General features: G+C 39.5%; 1 protein-coding gene across 1 annotated transcript in view; it reads right to left on the bottom strand.

Moving 5' to 3' along the window:
• The window catches only part of ppp4r2b (protein phosphatase 4, regulatory subunit 2b), a 60,359-nt gene that overhangs the window by 43,039 nt on the left and 4,308 nt on the right, over nucleotides 1–13,012 (bottom strand). The gene's annotated exons all lie outside the window — the stretch shown is intronic.

Here is a 13,012-nt window from a genome sequence, read left to right as displayed (position 1 = left end):
TTGTTTTTTTTCCCCAGCTACTTGATTATATTCTGTCCTACCTTTTTAACAACTTCCATTAGCATCAAATTCTATTTGCTTCCTTTACTTGTTACTTATGTAGAATACAGACAGAAAGTATGTGTGCTAGGCCGGTTTTCTGTGCTCAGTGTCAGATGTGGGAGACTCCCGGCCTCCCGGACAGCCATATCTGCACCAGGTGCATCGAGCTGCAGCTCCATAGGAACCACGTTAGGGAACTGGAGAGGCAGTTTGATGACCTTCATCTGGGCAGGGAGAGTTCACCTGATATGGAGACTCCAATGTGCAAGATCAAGAGTTAGCAGATGGTTGCAGACTCAGCTGGCTCCTTCATGGGCACAAACCACCATCGAAGGCATCTTTCAGAGGTGATACCTCAAGGAAGTGGTATCGATTGTTCAAGACCCTCACCATCCAGTACATGCTTTCTTCTCAATATTAATATTGGCGAGCTGGTACAGGAACCTGATGCCTACACTTAATATTTTAGGAACAGCTTCTTCCCTTCTGCCATCAGTTTTCTGAAGGGTCCATGAATAAATCTTCTCTATTCCTTTTTTGCACTATTTATTCTAACTTATAGCAATTTTTGTGTCTTATTTTATATTGCCACCACAAAATAAACTTCATGACATATGTCAGTGGAAATAAACTTGATTTTCGTTCATTGTAATTTCAGAAACAATTCCTGCAGTCAAGCAGGAATACGAGTGGGTTGTTCATGTTTTTAAACAATCTTGGAATCCTGGTCAATAAAATAAACGCTCTCACCAGAGTATTTGGTCAAGTTGAAATCATAAAGCACTGTTAAAACTAAGCAATGCTGCAAAGCCCCTCACTCATTCAGTCCACTGAGTATCTATGTCTCTAACAGTCTCATTACCTTTATTTAAATATCTTCTACATTATTGCTGAAACACACATTTCCAAATACAAAAACAGGTTGATGCACAAAAAGCAATGGCACAATCCAGGGAGCATCCAAGAATGCATTACAAGGAAACAGAAACTAGAAATAAAAGCTACTGACAAACAGGAGAAAATCTGCAGGTGCTGGAAATCCAAGCAACGCACACAAAATTCTGGAGGAACCCAGCAGGCCAGGCAGCATCTATGGAAAAGAGTACCCATGCTGAAGGGCAAACATGAGGAAATCTGCAGATGCTGGAAATTCAAGCAACACACACAAAATGCTGTTGGGACGCAATAGGTCAGGCAGCATCTATAGGGAGAAGCACTGTCGACATGTCGGGCTGAGATTCTTCGTCGAAGGGTCTCAGGGTCTCTGCCTGAAACGTCAACAGTGCTTCTCCCTATAGATGCTGCCTGGCCTGCTGTGTTCCACCAGCATTTTGTGTGTGTCCCTTGCTGAAGGGTCTGTCCCATTATGTTGACTGCACTCTTTTCCACAGATGCTGCCTGGCCTGCCAAGTTCATCCAGTATTTTATGTGTTTCATAAAAGCTACAAATGCTGATCTCATAACCAAAACTTTCAATTTTTCATTGTTTTCATTCAGTTTCCATTCAGTTTTTTTTAATCCAAAACAGTTTCTCACTCATGACTTTTATTCAACGATGCTATCAGTCTCACTGACACAAAACATCAACTGTTTCTTTGTCCACAAATGTTGTACAGATGACTGAGCATTTTTGTTAAAATACCCAAAATCACAAGACAATCTTATGCTCATTACATCAACTGAAAAATCACCGGTACTTGAAAGTACTTCATTCCGAATCGAAGTTTTAAAATTTGTGAAAACAAGTACAAGCAACAATTGTTAAAACTCAGCATCTATAAAGTTTTGTTTTAGTAAAAATAAAGTTAACAACATTCATTGATATAAAATTTTAAAATCTTGGGTCTCAAGAGAGAATACTCAATTACATCAGATTACTATCTGCAATTCAAGATGGGCAGCTTCATATTCTACCCAGAGTGAAATTTTGTGCTGACCAGTCACCCATTCACAGAAGACAAGAGTTTAAAACAGTCCTGACGAAGGGTCTTGGCCCGAAACGTCGACAGTGCTTCTCCTTATAGATGCTGCCTGGCCTGCTGTGTTCCACCAGCATTTTGAGTGTGATGTTCAAAATAGTCAACCATTATTCGTCTTGCACAGCTATTAGCTTATAGTATAATGCTGAGAGCAAAAACAGATATTTAGAACTATTCCAATAAACTTTCAAATTAAAATACTAATTATCAGTTAAAAGATTTTGCTGTCACCCAGCCTGTCAAACTGAAATTGCAAACTGCCCATGACAATTACTCATATCATGTGATTCACATATAAAAATCTCAGTTAAACAGATCAAGATTCTTAGTTGTAATACTGATTTATGTGAACAAATGGTTCGGAACTGAATACTTATACAAGACACTAGAGCAAAGAATAGAAATTAAAATTTATTTTGAACATTTAAATGTTCAACTGATGGAGGGTTCTTCCACTTCCTCGCTGAAAAAGGAGCTATGATACAATTATCTGCAATGACTTTGACAGGAAATCATATTTGGGATGTGGTAGAACCTGAGCCAACCTGGGATGAGGTTTGGGATTTGAAACTATTATCCAAAATTTAGCCTTCAAGTACGTTAAAATTAATGCCTTTAGAATAACATCCCTGGGTTATTAATTGACAACTGATGTTAGACAATGATTTGTAGTTGCTAAAAATGCAGCATTTTCTTAATGCTGTAACCATCTCCTATTAGCCGCTTTTATTACTTGCTCAAATTATAAAAACTTGCATGTATTTTTCAATATTTCCCCCTTGTCCATTACAGCTTATTACATTCTGCATGGCATTCCTATCACTCACATGACCTACATATTTCCATGCATTTGTGTTAAGTAGATGTTACTTTATTACATGCTAGGCAAGGTTTTTTTTTAAATTTTAAAACAGACTGATGACTACTTCCATTGATATACTTATTACAAATACGTTATAGGCTAATGAGAGCGAGATATACATGAGATGATGTGGGTGGCACTTTTGATGTGCTTGACATGGAGAGAACGCACTAAGGATTCACTGGAATGGTTCCAAGAATGGCAGGTTTATGAAATTGAGTAGACTGGGATTGTGTTTGCTAGCGTTTAAAAGAATGAGAGCACATGTCATTGCAAGTTATAAAATTCTAACAGACTTGACTAGTTGTATTCAGGAAGATCTTTTACTTCTTTGAGTCATTCAGAACCAATTGTCCATCTTGGATTAAGGATTTGGCTCATTATGACAGAAAAGAGAAATCTCTTCAACAACCATGTAATGATATAAAAGCATAGATTCATTATGCTCATTTAAAATAGACTAATAGATGTTGGGATATTAAGGGACCCAAGGAAAAGAGGATCGCTCAGAAAAAAGATACCAAGATTTAAAAAGCGGCATGATTTTGATGAATGGCGAGTAGGCTCAAAGAGCTGGATGATCAACTCCTACCTTTATTTCACATTACTATTTAGAAGATCAGCCACTTGAAACAGTATATTAACGAAAATTTGGTTTCATGACAGAAGTATCTCAATTACTTTTTTTAAAATGTACTGTTAAGAGCCACATTTTCCAACTGGTATTTGGAAAATCATTCAGAACACTGACTAGAATGCAATACACTTGATAATTCAACATGATATCTAATGCAGCTTGTGAAAAATTAATCAGAACTCAGTAACAAGACAAGTCTTAAAAAAGTGGATGATTACAATGTACAGTTAATATTAGAGAATCATAGTTACACGGCACAGAAACAGACCCTTTCTCATCATATTCACACCATCAAGCTAAATACACCCATCCAAATTATTCCTCTTCCATCCCTAGCAAATATTCTTCACTCCCAATTCTCTTGCTAGCCACCTGCACCAGGGAGAATATACAGTAGCTAATTGCGCCATCAACTAGTGCATACTTCCATGCAGAAGGAAATTGGGGCATCTGAAAAAAAGTATGCAATTACAGGGAAAATGTAACAACTGAAAAAATGCAAGCATCCAAGATCAGGATCAAACTCTGGAGCATGTGACAGCACACCAATAGCTGTGTCACTGATATTTATCAAATATCTTGTGGAAATAAATCATATTTATGGCTATTGTCAAACAGGGTTACAAGTTACTGCACTAGTTACTCAGAGAAATAGTGAAAACAGAAAGCCATAATTAACACCAATGGATATGATCACTGCTAACTGAAAGGTCCAACTCTGTTGGGGATCTAGTGCTTGACCACTCCAACTATTTGCCAAACAAAAAAATAAGAAAAATTCAAATTACCTCTTTTACACCAAACCGAAAGCCCAGTTCATGAGGGCATCAACTGTTCTGCACGACGTCAGTCCTCTCACCCCAATATCAAGTTCTAAATTGTAGTGTAGTGGCTAGCACAACGCTTTACAGTACATGTGACCCCAGTTCAAATCCCACTGCTGCCTGTAAGGAGTTTGTATATTCTCCCCATGACCGTGTGAGTTTCCTCCGGGTGCTCTGGATTCCTCCTTCAGTCCACAGACGTACCAGTTGGTAGGTTAATTGGCCATTATAAATTAGCCATGATGAGGCTAGCATTAAATTGTGGGATATCTAAGCAATGTGGCTCAAAGGACTGGAAGTACCTACTCCATGGTGTATCTCAATAAATAAAATTATTTCCCCCACAACAGACAAATACACTACATTTCAACATTCAATGACAAAGTTGCAAGCAGTTAATATGCATTTACTTCAAAACAAAATTTCAATAGAACACCGAGATCCATCTTTGGAAAATTATCCAATATTAGTAGGATTATAGATTATTTAATCACCATATTTTACTTTCATAATATGAATCATCTGATGAGCTTTTGGGAACTAATTTACCAAAAAATCCACCCATCCATTCTTTTTGAAAACAAGTGAATGTCTTGCTGCACAAATTACAAGAATAAAGTCCTACTATCATACCTATAAGTTACAACAATAACTATTACATGATTCTGACCACAAATGTCAATCTAACATTGCCTTGGCCTACAAATAATATAATTTAACATGACCGTAACAAAACAATGGAGAAAAGGATTTAGATACATGCAGAAAAAGGAAGAAAGCCTAAAGATAGAAAACAGACAAAACAGTAATTCTATGGGCCAATTAATCATGTAACAATATCAAGAGTCAAAGGTTTACACAAAACTGATAAAGTTATTTTCTACCAAATAAATGATTTGCATTGCTTAGCTTCATGCAGTTATTGCACATTTAGCTCTTATGTGCTGCCTGTTATTTGTAAAAATCAACTATTATAAGAAAAAATTAAATGCTGTTACTACACAAAAAAATCAATGCTACAGAGATACAGAAGGTAAAACTAGATTTAAAATATTAGCAATCCTCAAACTGAAGTCCAGACAGGATCACAGGTCAACAAGGTTGATAAAAGAAAATAGCAGAAGTTCTGGTCACAATTTTCCCAATTCTAGTGAAATATTATCAGAGAACTACAAAAGAAACAAAAACTACAAAAGATTAGAAAACAGAAAACTCAACAACTACAAATAATCTTATGTCTGGCAAAATTTAAAAAGGCAATATTCTGGAAATAATGATTTGGTATTGATGCACCATCAATAACTCTCGGAGACGTGAGGCGAGATACAGGCTTTTATTGGCTGGAAGAAAGAACAAGCAGCAAATGACCACCACGCTACATTCTGGAGACTGAGGCCGGGGCTGTCTCTCCAATCGCTTTTATACTGGGGTCCGTGGGAGGAGCCACAGGAGCAGTCAGCAGGGGGGGGCGTGTCCAGACAGGTATATGTAGTTCACCACATTCACCCCCCCTTTGTTTTAAAAGAGAGTCCCCATGGGGCGAAGTTTCTTACAAGTATATTTACAGGTTAAGTCTTTCAGGTGGTCGAATCTGTCGCTGCAATCTACGTAGCACCGGCTGTGATTGCACAGGTGCCGGTGGTGATTGCACTGGAGACGGTGGTTGTGCTGGTTCCGGCCTGACTGGAGGTGTCAGCTCACTAGGCGTCAGTGATCCCTCATGCGTGTGCGAGGCACCCGGTATGGGAGTGTCGTGAGGAGTCTGTGTAGGGCTTGGTGTGCGCGGTGTCACCTTGGGTAAGGGTTCATAGTTACCGTGGAGTGTTCGGGGTAGTGGTCTGCTGCTCCTGGGGGCGCCACGTCGCGGATGGAGACCTTGTCCTCCCGCCTATCAGGTAAGACCACGTAGGCATACTGGGGGTTCGCATGTAGTAGGTGAACCCTCTTGACCAGCAGGGAGTATTTATTGCTCCGCGCAAGTTTCCGGAGCAGCACTGGCCCTGGGGATGTCAGCCAACCCGGTAGGGTGGTCCCAGTGGCAGACTTCCTGGGAAAAGAAAATAGGTGCTCATGAGGGGTGGCATTGGTGGATGTACATAACAGAGAGCGGATAGAGTGGAGTGCCTCGGGGAGGACCTCCTGCCATCGAGAGACCGGCAACCCTTTTGACTTAAGGGCTAAAAGTGTGGCCTTCTCCCTCTCCACCTGTCCATTTCCCCGGGGATTATAGCTCATGGTCCTACGAGTAGCAATGCCCCTAGCCAGCAGGTACTGGCTCAGCTCATCACTCATAAAGGAGGACACTCTATCACTGTGGATATAGCAGGGATATCCAAACAGAGTGAAGAGCTGGCGCAGGGCTTTTATGACGGATGTGGCAGTGGTGTCGGGGCAAGGGATGGCAAAGGGGAACGGCGAGTACTCGTCGATAATGTTGAGAAAGTAGACATTGTGGTCGGTGGAGGGAAGGGGGCTCTTAAAGTCAACACTCAGTCGCTCAAAGGGGGGGGGGTGGCCTTGATAAGTTGTGCCTTTTCAAGACAGTAGAAGTGCAGTTTGCACCCAGCGCAGACTTGGCAGTCCCTGGTCATCGTCCTGATGTCCTCAAGGGAGTACGGCAGGTTTCTGATAAGGGAGAATACTTTCGGACTGACTCTGGAAAGGAGGATTTTGTACATTGTGGCAGGCTCAGTCACTGTAATCACTTCCAAGTATGATTGGAAGCATGCAAGCCAGAGTTCAAAGGCAAGAGCTGCTTCTAGAGCTTGGGGGTCCAAGTCTAATTTTTCCAGATGTAAAATACTTTCCATGTTTTAAAACTTTCAGCCAATAAAATTGATGCACCATCAATAACTCTCAGAGACGTGAGGCAAGATATAGGCTTTTATTGGCTGGAAGAAAGAATAAGCAGCAAATGACCACCACGCTACATTCTGGAGACTGAGGCCGGGGCTGTCTCTCCAATCGCCTTTATACCGGGGTCCGTGGGAGGAGCCACGGGGGCAGTCAGCAGGGGGAGGGGGCGTGTCCAGACAGGTATATGTAGTTCACCACAGGTATAAAAAATGTAGTTTTCTATAAACATCAGTTTGGACTTATTACAGGGAAACTGAGGAAACTGGCTGAGTTCTTCAAATTAGCACTGAGGGCTGATGAGAATAGTGCACTTGTTTAAATAGTATTTCACAAACAGTCTTGTTTAAAAAGTTAATCTCTGCAAAACTGAAAAGGACATAATAACTAAGAAATAAACTGATCACTAATTAAAAATATTAACACCAAACAATGACATTCTCCACAGACTGGTGGCAGGACTACAGCTACTTTTTTTTTTAAAAAGTATTATTGATCTGGATGAATACACCTGAAATAACAAGCCTATATGCTTAGCCCCCTGCTCTACTCACTTTGCACTTATAACTGTAACTAAGCACAACTCCAATGCCAAATTTAAATTTGCTGATGACACCACTGTCATGTGCTGAATCAAAGGTGGTGATGAATCAGCATGGAGGAGGGAGATTGAAAATCTGCCTGAGTGGTGTCATAACAACAACCACTCACTCGATGTCAGCAAGACCAAGGAACTGATTATTGACCAGGACAGGAAAACCAGAGGTCTATAAACCAGTCCTCCTTGGAGGTTCAGAGGTGGAGAAGGTTACCAACTTTAAATTCCTGGGTGTTACTATTTCAGAGGAGCAACCCTGGACCCAGCACTCAAATGTAATTGCAAAGAAAACATGCAATTATCTCTACTTCCTTAGGAGTCTGAAGAGATTCAGCATGACATCTAAACTTTGACAAACTTCTATAGGTGTGTAGTGGAGGGTACTGGCTGTATCATGACCTGGTATGGAAACACCAATGCCTTTGAACGGAAAATCCTAAAAAAATACTGGAGTCGGTCCAATACGTCACAGGTTAAGTCCTCCCAGCATCTGCATGGAATGCTGTTGCTGGAAAGTAGCATCCATCATCACAGAACCCCACAACCCAGGTGATGCTCTCTTCTCACGGCTGCCATCAGGTAGAAGGTACAAGAGCCTCAGGACTCGCACCACCAAGTTTAGGGACAATTACTACCCCTCAACCATCAGGCTCTTGAATAAAAGTGGATAACTACGCCTCACCTGTCCCGTCATTGAAATGTTCCTATAACCAATGACCTCACTTTCAAAGGCTCTATCTCATTATCTCATGTTATTTATTGCTACTTATTTATATTTGTATTTGAAGTCTATTGTTTTCTGCATTCCAGTTGATCTTTCATTGATCTCGTTATAGCTGATATTCTATAGATTTGCTTAGTATGCCCAAAAGAGAATAAATCTCAGGGTTGTATAATAACATATATGTACTTTGATAATAATATCTGCTTTGAACTTTAGACAAAAAAGGCAACAGTGATGCAATATTCAGACATGTAGGTAGATGAAAATAATAGCAGACATGAGGACCTAGATGAATAAAACAAGCATACACTTAGCTGATGAGGCTTAATGTAGAAATGAGTTATGATAATTTGCAAGGAAAAAGGAGAGTTGAATAGTACAATTTTAAAAGGACTGACAAACTGAATATTTAAAGCACGGAGCACAGGTACATACCCTCCAGCCTATGATGTCTGTGCAAACAATGATGCCAATTTAAACTACTCATGACTGCCTGCAAAAGGTCTGTATCACTCCATCCCCTGCTTGTCATGTGCTTGTATAAATATGAATGTGACTGTCCCCAAGCTGTTTCCAGGCACCTACTGCTCTGAGTAAAACAAAACTTGACTCAAATATCTTAAACATTTTTCCTCATGTTAAAGCTAGTATTTGACATTTCCACACTGGGGGAAAAAAAAATGACCCACTCTATGACTGCTAATTTTATATACATCTTTCAGGTCACCTCTCAACATTTGACACTTCAGAGAAAACAAACCAAGTTTATCCAACTTTTCCTTATAGTTAATATTCTCTAATCCAGATTTGTTCACATCTTTAAAGCTTCCTGAACAAGTGAAACAGATTGAAATAATAATGAAAAAGCATTTGGAAGGGGGAAGTTCACGTAGCCACTATTGCTATAAGAAGTTATTAAATGAATAGGGATGGGGGTTGACAAGTTGCCTGGAGCTGATGGCCTGTATCCTTGCAGCCTGAAGGAAGGGGACACAGTGTAATGCAATGATTGTTATGTAGCAAGTTGTGAAAATGCAAAAAATCCTGCAAAAAAAATGTGGACAGGTTAAAGTGGTAGATGAGAGTGCAATTTTGGAAAATGTGGCAGCCTCCTCAGAAGAAAAAGTGAAAAAGTATAAAAGGACTTAGATATCCCCTTACATAAAACACAAAATACAAGAAATGATCAAAAAAGTTAATGAAGTATTAGAAATCAGAAACAAGTGCTGAATACCTGAAAAAAAAGAGAAATTCAACAGGGCAATAAACATACGAGGAAGGACAAACAATTAAAGTTACATATCTCAGACACGCATTATTGGGTAAGAGTGAAAATAAGAGGATTCCAATTAAGTGGGACACATTGGCACCAGTATATTTTGACTCAATTAAGCGGCAGCCTCAATTAGCCGAAGTTTCATGGAAATAGTTTTAAAAGGTATTAAGGAGTAACAGATTATGTATTTAAAAGAAATACAGAACAAATTAGAACACTATCAATAGTACTACACTACTATAAAGACGAATATTAGTTTCTAACATTTAAAGACCGAGGAATTCAATGTTGCCGTGTTTTTCTGATTGACTGAAAATGAAGAAAATCAGTGCAGACACCCAATTCAGATAATGCACTTCCTTTAAACAATATTTTGGACAATTACATCCAGCAAATCTTCATTTGCATTGTAACATTCACTATGATTGTTGATAGCTGCAAACTCTTCATAGTTCTTAACTTGTTGAAGTAGTGAAATGCTTCATTTTTACTCACGGCCATTTCTGGCAAGCCTGAAAGCTTGAAATCAGTGAGCAAAACAGGTCTGAATTGTCGTAATCCTATTAGTGACAAAAATCACTGCTTTTTGAAAACAAACACATACAACTGATGCTATTTAAAAATTGTTCATTCTAAGCATGGTGTAGTCCAAAGGCCACAGAACTGCCAGTGACTGACTTAGCTAAAAAATGTCCAGCAAATGTCCCAATTAAGCAGCACAGTGTCCCAAATAAACAAAGGGAATCCTGGCGATTTTTTCAATTACTTTTTTTTTTAAAGTTGTCCCTAATAAGCGGCTGCCCTAATTAACCAGAATTCACTATAGCAGAGACGGTAGAGGTATGAATAAACAAAAATGGTTTGATGTAATAGTTAAAAGCACACTGTGCTTGTCTGAGTAATATGTTGCTCATAGCACATCTGTGAGACATACCCAGCAGGCTAGAGACTCTACTAATGGAGAAAGTATCAGCCTTTATTGCAATAAGTATGATCAATAAACATAGGATTGTTTTGATGTTATACATGGGAACAGATGTGAACAGGCTTGTACCTGTGCACAGAAGTTTGGTTTCCACTTCTAAGGTGGCAATGCAGAGAAGGCACATCAGGTTGACTACTACAAAAGTACACAGTAAATTTATTATCAAAGTATATACGTGTCACCATATACAACTCATTCATTTTCTTGCAGGCGTTCACAGTAAATAGAAAGAAACACAATAAAATCAATGTAAGCGCACACATCTTGACGAAAGAGGCTGAGCAGGCTTAGTCAATACTCAGTGAAGGAGAGAAACTTGAAATGTTATATATTTTGAAAATGTAAGACTTTGAATGGGACTAACAAGATGGATACTAAGAAGTTGTGTCTTCCAGTGGAGGCATCTAAAACCAGGGGCACAGTTCCAAAATTAGGGATTGCCCACTCAAGACAGAGGTCATGACTCCTTAAAAATTTTTAAACAGAAAGTAGACATATTGTTTATATTCAAGACATATTTAAACTGCTAGATTAATGGGGAATGAAAAGAGAGCATAATATGCTGAGGTAACAGGTCAAAAATGTTCTTATCAGATGGCCAACTGAGCTATTCCTTTTTATTTATTTCCCTGTTTAAGATGGCACTGCTGAAGCACAGTGATGACTTACTGGCAGCATACACAACCATTAATTACTTTAATACTCACATTTTTTCTCAAAATCAATAGCCTGTAACTCCCCTTTTGGAGTTGGGCTTTTGAACCACCTGCATGAGCTAGCATTTGTGTAGTGTGAACTTAAGTCTCAAAAGTGCGGGACAGTTGCAGCATAGCACGTATGGGCTGAATCAAGGTGGAGGGGCCCAGGCACGAGAGGGAAGAACAAACCACTGTTTGGCCGATTTAACCGCCAGGCCAGATTGGAAAGGTTGGGTACAGGACAAATGGAGTTTGCAGGGCCCAGGTACAAGAGAGAGGAATGACCCGAAGTTTAGCCAATTTAAGCGCCGAGCCAGATTGGAAAGGTCGGGTATGAGACAAATCGAGCTTATTGGACCCAGGCCTGAGAGTGTATCAAAGCAGCAAGGCCCAGGTACAAGAATAAGGAATGACCTGAGATTTAGCCGACTAAAGCGCCAAGCCAGATTGTAAAGGTCAGGGTGTTGGGGTCGGAGGCAAGGGAAGGGTCAATGTTCAGTTTCCTGCTCGTAAAGGTTTAATAGTCTCTGCACAGAACTGAGGCTGTAGCCCGCAACTGATGGGCTTTTAGGTCAGCTGTGACTGGCTTTGTGACTGTGGACTCACTTTCATGAACTTCAGTTCTGAATGTTATGGCTTACATTTATGTTTGCACGATTTGATTTTTTCTGCACATTTGACTGTCTTTTTTTAAAATGGGTTCTGTTGGGTTTATTTTGTGGCTACCTGTAAGGAGTCAAATCTCAAAAGGTGCATAAACTATACATACTTTGATAATAAGTGTACTTAAAAAGACTTTGGGTTTAATACTGGGTAGAAAGTACAAAATTATGTTAAGCATTTTAAACGTGTTGCATTGTGCTCAGCCAGAGTATTCTGTTCATTCTGGGAACTTCAGAAATCAACATCCAGACTGTGGAAGAGGTGAACTGGATTCATCAGAATAGTACAAAGGATTCAATAATGTGTAAGGTTAGGGAAGGTCAGTGTTGTTCACATTAGAGTAGAAATAGGTATATGGACAGGAAAGGAGTGGAGGGTTATGGGCTGAGTGCGGGTAGGTGGGACTAGGTGAGATTAAGAGTTCGGCACGGACTAGGAGGGCCAAGATGGCCTGTTTCCGTGCTGTGATTGTTATATGGTAAACACAGAATATCCATGAATGGTCATTAAGTGTTTTGATACAAGGCAAAATTGCTTTTAGTATAAAGAAAGTCAATAATTAAATGATGTTGAGAACTGGTCAAAGAACTGGTGGTTACCAGAAAATTTAAAAATAACTAGGAAATTTGATCTAGAGATCACCAAGGTGATTAAAAAACATTAAAGTATTAAGATACATACAGATTAATTACACAACAGTACCAAATTGTGATAACAGTAAAAAGTGACATCCATTTCTATTTATAAGTTTTAAATAACCGTCAAGACAGGTACAATAGTCTAAACAACCAGTCTATAATTGCAACTACTATTGGAACAGAACTGCTCAGGTGGAAAGCTGGAACTCTCCTGAGGCAGTGAGAATCAGAAG

This window comes from Hypanus sabinus, chromosome 19 (genome assembly GCF_030144855.1).
Source record: "Hypanus sabinus isolate sHypSab1 chromosome 19, sHypSab1.hap1, whole genome shotgun sequence".
Taxonomy (NCBI): domain Eukaryota; kingdom Metazoa; phylum Chordata; class Chondrichthyes; order Myliobatiformes; family Dasyatidae; genus Hypanus; species Hypanus sabinus.
This window is presented reverse-complemented; position numbering and strand designations above follow the sequence as displayed.